The sequence below is a fragment of the Habropoda laboriosa genome, unplaced genomic scaffold, assembly GCF_001263275.1.
Source record: "Habropoda laboriosa isolate 0110345459 unplaced genomic scaffold, ASM126327v1 scaffold387, whole genome shotgun sequence".
In the NCBI taxonomy this organism is placed as follows: Eukaryota; Metazoa; Arthropoda; class Insecta; order Hymenoptera; family Apidae; genus Habropoda; species Habropoda laboriosa.
Genome location: NW_017100510.1, coordinates 631,240 through 639,506, shown reverse-complemented (window position 1 = coordinate 639,506; position 8,267 = coordinate 631,240). Strand labels below are relative to the sequence as shown.

At 36.5% G+C, this 8,267-nt stretch overlaps 1 protein-coding gene across 1 annotated transcript in view; it reads right to left on the bottom strand.

The window, feature by feature from the left end:
• The window catches only part of LOC108576319 (MICOS complex subunit Mic60), a 65,570-nt gene that overhangs the window by 6,224 nt on the left and 51,079 nt on the right, over positions 1 to 8,267 (bottom strand). The window lies entirely within an intron of this gene.

Genomic DNA, 8,267 nt, shown 5'->3' with positions numbered 1-8,267 from the left:
TGGTTTCCTTTTTTTTTTTTTTTTTTTTTTTGAAAGTAATAATAAATAAATAAATGATCGTATTTGAAAAGAATCTCCAGAAAATTAGTTTTCTCATGTTATTGCAAACAGGCAAATTTGAAAAATAATAAAACCAATGATTTCTTTTGTAAAACTTTATAATTTGAGGTGGTAAGTGTTAAAGAGAATTTTCAGTATCTATTTGTTACCATAAAAAATGCAATAATGCAATTTTAAGTATTATACAATTCCACGGACACTTTCTATATTTGCATAATAGTTTAATAAATTCCATACAAATGAAGGAATTATTCCAAGGGAGAGGAACCGTTGATAATACAGCAACGTTAATTCATGCAACTTTTAAATAACCCGATAGAAACCGAAGCGCGAGTTTCAATGCGAAATTTGAAAGTATAAAATGGAACGGAATCTAGTTCTATGCTTTTAAAATGCCGCCTCAATTGACGAACGTCGTTCAATGGGTACGCTTTGTAAACGCGCAACCTTCTCAGAGATCCATGTTCACCGAACACGGATCAAAGAAGTTTCAATCTCGTTCGTCGAGTGCAACGGTATATAAAAGAGAGATTTCTTTCTTTCCACTTTTTTTTTTTATTATATATGCCTCTATATCGAGGGAAATAGAGAAAGAGAGAGAGAGAGAGAGAGAGAGAGGGGGGAAAATAAACGAGGGAGAATCGAATCTCGCGGGAGGATGGAAACGTCCGATACCTTAATTAGATTCCACCAGTTAACGACTTAATTAAGCTCGAAGAAAAGGAGAACTCTCTCTCTCGAATGACTAAACAAGAATATTTAGTTTTCTTGAATTAACGTGAATTATTTGCGATCAGATTAAGAAGAGGGAATTGAAGGAAGGAATAATAGCAGCATCGATGGAGAGAAGTATTACACAATATGGCGTAAGTAGACTTTATGGCAATTATAATGTATCGAATTCATTTCGAGACGATGTATTGTTGGATTGTATTTGAATGGACAAATTAATTCGATTAATTAGGAATAATTTTCTAAGAAAAATTAGTGAGCTATGAATTTGTTATAAATTATTAAGTCCTTCTGTTATTCCTTTGGGGACGAAGTATTGTTAGAATATATTTAAATAGAAAAATTAATTCGATTAAAAAAGAATAAAAAAAAAATTAGTTAGCTACGAATTTGTTATAAATTGTTAAATTCTTCTGTTCTAAATCTTCAAAAATATTCGTGGAACTTGTAATTATATTGATGTTGAATTTATAAGCAGCAATGATTTGAGTAAAAATAAAAATTCACTTATTAAATAACACACTTGAGCAACATAATTGAAAAATAATCGCATAAAATATAAGATATAACTAATAAATAAAGTATTAGTTAAATAAAAGCTGAAATAAAGTTCACAAAGTCTAAAACATTAGCAGTACTACTTATTTTCAAGATTTTAAGTAGTACGAGTCAATACTTCACGCGACGCGTCCGACAAAGCGTAAAGCTACACTACTCACAGGAACAACTTTTCCTACAGAATCGATCCAACACCTTTCAAACCTAATTATACCGATAAAATCCCCTCAGATTTCAAACAGTACAACAAAATTCGCCTACTAAATCAAAAAATAGACAATAATTTCCACGAATCGAAGAAATAACGTTACTCAAATTGTACTGTGCGGTGCTCAGGAGTTTGCCCCTAGGGCAAAACAGGGGCAAAAAGGGCACTAAATCTCACGTCACGCAATTTTAAATGATCCGATTCGTCATTATTGTTATCACAATTACTGTGTCATTATGCCCTCCAGGGGCAAACTTTTCAGCTCTGAACAGTACTTTAATTTCCTACAAAATTTGCATCGATTAACTTTGATTAAAGAGAAGCATCTTCTCTCACAGCCATTATATTTCCCTTCTTTTCCTTACGGCCTAGCCCTCGTGAAACGAAGATGGAAAATCACAGTCGAGTCCTTCTCGCCGGAAGTTTCACGCTTCCCGGCGGCTTTACGATACGTCAATTGCGAAAGATAGAGGGAAAACACTAAATCCGGCAAGTTTTAATTAGAATTCTCCGGTTTATAGGCGAGCGAAACGGGAAGATCGCCGGAACTACGAAATGAAACACGGAACCATGACTGCGCTACGTTCTTCAGGGCGAAAATGGAGAAGGAATACAGTGTGCACGTGCATTCCAACGTGAAGAATCCAGCGATAATCGGGCGAAAACGTAAAAGTCAGCTTACAAACGAAACTGCGCTATGAAACGCTTTAATTTATGTCGGAAACACGCGACGGTGACCTGTTTTTCAGAGCTGACGAGGAGGAAGGGAATGTTTTCCGTCCTGCATGTATCGATATATGAAATATTACCAAGTGTGACGTACATTTTTAATTTTTCAAAATAATCAATCTTCAATTTCATTTTTCTTTTCTTCTTTTTTCAAAATCATTTGTCCCTTATTTTTTCCACGTCGATTTTAAATTTGCGAACATAGAATGTTCTAATTTTTTAAATAATCAATCCTCAGTTTCCCCTTACCAATTTTATTCTCTCTCAAAAGTATTAAAAATTTCAAAAAATCTCAAAAATATTAAAAATTTCAGGTAATTTCGAAACTTTCTAAATTTCCAATATCAAATTTTATGCCGTAAGACAGAATTGCTAAAATTTGAGACAAAATTACACCAATTCTGACCCATTTTCAAGTATCACATCTCAATTCTCGATCGATAATTCCACCCTTCAATTCCCGAATCTTAACTCGACTTCCAGCATCAAATTTCCACAATTATTCACATTTCGTCCCTCGAAAACTTTTTCAAGTCCCTTTTTCAAGAAGAAGAATCGCTAGAAAAATTCCAGCGTTCCTCGCCGGACGTTAAACTTTCATTTCCACTGCGCGACGCCACGAACATACGTGATCGACCGCGACCACGTACACATGTAAACGGAACTGATCACGAACGCTCACGTGTGCCATCACCCACGTACACACCGAAAACACGAGAGGTTCGAGAGAAAAAAGAAAAAATATATATATATCCACGTTTATAAGAGCGATGCACAAGGCAAGTAGAAGAAGCGTAAATTTTTCAACCAGAAGCGCAATGTGGCTCGTGTTACTGACTACGTGACGACCGGAAGCCTTCCTTCGATATTAAGCTTTAATATTTGATGGCCACTCCTTTTTATCGACGCCTGCTCGCGTTGAAATGCCGCTGTTTTCTCAGCTGTGTTGCGGTGGCTGGTTTTCATGAGGCATCACTCGATAAGCAGTCCGAGATGCCCTTCTTTCTCAGGTAGTTTTTTGTGGAAACGGAAGTTGAAGGTGGTGGAGAAATGTATTTCCTTTTTTCGTTATTATTTGTTCACTTTGATCAGTGATCGTTTTAAAGTTGTTAACTGTGTTCTGATAATAAATTTTGGAAGTGGTTTCTAGGCTTAATTTGGAGGTTTTTAAGGGACTGTAGAGAATATGTTAAATTTTTAAGCAACTTTGTAAGTGCAAACTTAAAAAAAAAAATTATTGATCATTTTAAGTCCCAAAAAATGGTCTTGTTAAGAAAATTTGGAAATTTCTAAGAGACTATAGAAAATGTGTTAATTCTAAAGCAGCTTTGTAAATGCTAAAATTTTTAAAAGTTCGTTTGAAGAATTTTTGGAAATTAATACTCTTTCGTTAAGAATTTTCTACTTTTTCTGTTGAAAGATTCTTGAATTTCCACCTGTTACCTGCTATCCAAGCACAGAAATCGGTGCAGCCTTCGTAACGACCACTGCACCGGTCAATCACACCGGCTGATTAACCCCAAAACGAAAGTGTAAAGAGTCGGACCACGTACCTAATTGAATTTCGTTCAACTTCATCGCAGCAAAAGTTCTTCTATTCCATCGCACTTTCGCGGCGGCCACTTGAACTTTTCCTAATTTTAATTTCTTCACTGGAATACCTTTGCTGAATTTCCCACAAAATACCGCGAAACTTTAATTCCTACCATTCACGTTGTACGATTCTATTTCAGGAAAATATTCGCCGGACTTTCATTTTAAATCCAGCCGACTTTAATCTCAACCGAAGCAGAAAATTAGGAAGAAATTTAGAAGAAAGATCGTTGAATTCGGTATAAAATTTTTATCGAATAAAAATTCTTAATCAAAAACAACGAAAATTGCATTCATTTTTTTGTCTAGAAATACAATTATTATCCAGTTGAACTTTTTTGTCCACCAATGCACTTTTATCGAGTTACAATTTTTGCTCGAAAGCAACGAAAATTGCATTTTTTTGTCCACGAATAGAATTTTTATCGAATTAAAATTCTTGGTCGAAAGAAAATTGCATTCTTCTTTTTCCGTCCACGAAAAAGTTCGTAAATTCATACTAACGTTTATTCGAGACAATTTTCCCCCGGAGGGAATAAAAAAGGTAAACGACAATCGCGAAGAGTTTTCGTTTTTCCTCGAGTATCCTCTTCCTTCTCGTTTCGAGGGCCCGACGTAGCAACTTCCGTGGGCAAGAAGCGGAAGTCGGGACAAATCCGCAGGAAGCGTTTCGAGATACAAATGTTTTTCATGAAAAACTTAAAGTGCCTTCATGGCGAGCACCGCAACGTCCGTTTTCGTTGCGGATTCCTCGCCTGAAAACCTTTCGTGACTGTGAAACTTCCTTTGAATCTCGTCTCGACCATCGTTCTACACGATTTTATCGTGTAAACAGCAAATCGTACGTGGGATAATAATCCAACGGTCGTATTCTTGAACTTTTCAACTCTTTACCTCGCGATTTTTTTTATAGCCACGTACACTGTCGCTCGTAAATGTTGGGACACGTTTTATATTCGTAAAAAATGTATTACACGACTTAAATTACATTGGAGGATAGTAAGTGTTGTAATTTTTATTTAAAATTACAGTTTGAAGCTGTTTCTAAGTAGTACAGATCAGTTATATACGAAACAGGTGTGGCGTCTGACCAAGCACGGGGCTGTACTACTTACAGGAACAGTTTTTAAGAGTAAATTGAAATGAAGACATAAAAATCAAGATTAAAACAGTCATATTGTGACATGATTGCAAGAAAATTGCATCAAAATGTGAAACACTGTGCGGTATTGATTTGAAAGCAACTTTTTAAGTAGTACAATCAATAATACGGTCGACATGTAATGTCAGAGGAACCACGAAGCTGTACTACTCACAAGAACAAGTTTGTTGGAGAAATTCTTTGGAATAAAGTTTAGAAAAACTAAAAAGCTTAAAAAATTCAATAGAAATCAGTTAGAAAAATGAGATATTCCATTTCTCTTCACATTTAAAACACTTTACGCAGTTACACCGAATTTATTCGAGATTATTTTTATTCTACTAAACTTCATATCCCCAAAAACATGATTTAGACACTTTTCTACTGTTTCAAACCCACTTCACTTGCAACTTACTTAAAATACATAGGTACGACAGTGAAAGCAAAAGATCCAACATAATTCGAATCAGTTTAATCAAGATTCTGCATAATGAATCGGCCAGTTTCACGTTGATCCGTCAGACAAATGCCAGATCACGAAGAGAATCGTCTAATTCGTAGGGAAACGTGCTCGTTCACGTTGTTCATATCTACGATCTATCGTAGGAGAAACGAGAGGAGAGCCCGCGAATATCATCGAACGAACGACTCTCTGACCGCTGGCAGTCTGCACCTGACAGATATTACAGGTGTTCTCGTCTTGTTCCGAGATATTGCACGTTGCTTCGAGTCCCGCGAGTACAATTTACGAGGTCAGCGGAACGTGGCACACGAAAACTGTTGGCTCCACTTACGTGGAGCACGATAAAAGAGCGATCTAATTGGCCAGTCGATAAATTTCACTGAGCTCTTCGAGACGCTGGCGACGATTTAACGATCTTCGGTATAGGTTTTCGGCTTATGAGAGAGGAAGTGGATAGGATGATTGCTAATGGCAAATTGTAAATGCGTCAAATTGCTAATATGTTAAATATGGTAAAGTGGAAATATGTTAAATATGTTAAATTGCAAATATATTAAATATGATAAATTCATAGGGACCCAACGAGAATCGAACCCGGGACCTTCGGCTTACCAAGCCGAGGCTTTACGCGCTACGCCAACCACTCCCTCTCTATTCTCCCGTGCTGATTTCCTATTTTTTGGGTATGGAGGCCCCGATATGTTAAATATTTTAAATTCCAAATATATTAAATATGAAAAATTCTAAACTGCAAATACGTTAAATATCTCAAATTCCAAATATATGAAATATATTAAATTGCAAATCGCAAACACGTTAAATCTCTTAAATTCCAAATATATGAAATATATTACATTGCAAATCGCAAACACGTGAAAGTGAAAATATTTCAAAATATCAAAAATTTTTAAAAATCTTTTTTCAATAATGCCTGCAAGGCAAGTTAAATCCTTTATTTTTCACCCAGGTTAAACGAAGTGGCGTTTAAATTCATCGAAATAATAAGGCATTTCGAACAAATGAATAGAGAAATTGATGAACGGCAGTGTATGTTATAAATTTAGGGTTGCAATGGATTACCCTCAGAAGAGGACTTCCGGATTTTCCAAGGGTTAAACGATCGGTATAGAGGCGAGCTAGAGGAGGAGCTGTTATGTCAAGTAGAAAAGCTCGTTAAACGGGTCCGCGATTCTTCTTAATTGGGTTCATCGACGGCCCCATTATGATCCTAAGTATGAGACATTGCCAGGCCGCGCGGCGGCCCATGATTTATGACCCCATTGTTTGCAAGAGTCTAGCCGAGAAATTGGCGTTATCGGGCTTCGTGGCCGTGTCCCTTTCTAGGGAAAACGATCTTATAATTCACCGGAATATTTACGCGGAAATTAATCGAGCAAAATTCCCGGAAATTAATTTTTCCAATTTACACGTTCAACTGCAGCGAACATTTGTTTCTATCCCCGGGGGAAGATATATGAAGCCAACGTGTGGACACTTTTTTTGTTTCTGAAGAATGTTGGATTGTAAAATATTCGAGGTGTGAATAGGAGGTGAAATATTAAAAAATGGTATATTCTACTGGAACTTTTTGATAATTCGATTTGCTCGCGAATGTACGAACTCTGGTTAAATAGAACGGATAACCTATTTTTTTCGAATGAAAAATGGAAATAAAGAATAATCGAAGTGGAATGTGGAATGAAACGATATAATTAAAAAATGTATAAACTTTCGAGGTTCGTTTTACTCAAAATAACACTCATCGTCCTTTTTCCCCTGTACTCTGCATTTCTGATATAAAAAAAATGAAAACATAGTGGATAATTTACGAAAATGTAGAAACTTACAAAATTCACTTTACTCAAAACAACACACTCATCTTTTTTCCTTGTATTTTTTATTTCTGATAGAGAAAAAAAATGAAGATGTACTGAATAATTTACTCGTCACATAATTTCCTAATAAGAAAATGTAGAAACTTCCAAAGATCGTTTTACTCAAAATAACACTCGATTCTTTTCCCCCTGTAGTCTTCATTTCGGACAGAAGAAAAAAGAAAATATAGCGAATGATTCATCACACAATCACCCAACAAAAACAAAAAAAGAACCAGTTCAATTGCAATCAATTTGAAATGAACAAAATACACCCACAAAAAGAAATTCGACAATTTTCTCAAACTTGAAGGAAATGATCTCCGAGAAGGTTAATTACTCCCAGAATTTCCTGGATTCGAGCAGTTTTCCGTCGTGCAAATTCCACGAATTTGTATCCTCGAACGGGCTGCGCGCAGTGACTACTCGCGTATTTACACGGGCATATTTTCCTCCTCCTCCCTCTGCCACTATTTTGAGCCCACTCCGGGCGGCAACGTATGTACTCGCGGAGAGGTAGTAGTGGCCGTTGGTGCGACACGAATTCACGCAGTTCCTTTCTCATCGTTCGCTGAAACGGCTCGCGTATCTACGATATGCATATTTTGCGGCCACGTTTTATCCGTCCACTTCTTTATGCATGCTGTACTTTTTCGGCGCAATACGCGCACCGTAAATTCACTGCCCCGGCAAACCTCCGTATTTCAGCTTGGCCGGATGTACTTCCATTTTTTAATACCTCCCCACCCTCATCTGCACGCGCAATGATTTTTTTCGCGTGGTCCTCTTGCGCTAGTTTTTCACTTTCTAATTTATTTACTCGCTGCTTGGGAGGGTTCTATGGTGGTTCCATCGTTAGAATTTTAGAATAAATTTTTTTCTTTTTTGGTTATTTTGAGTAGAAAAGGT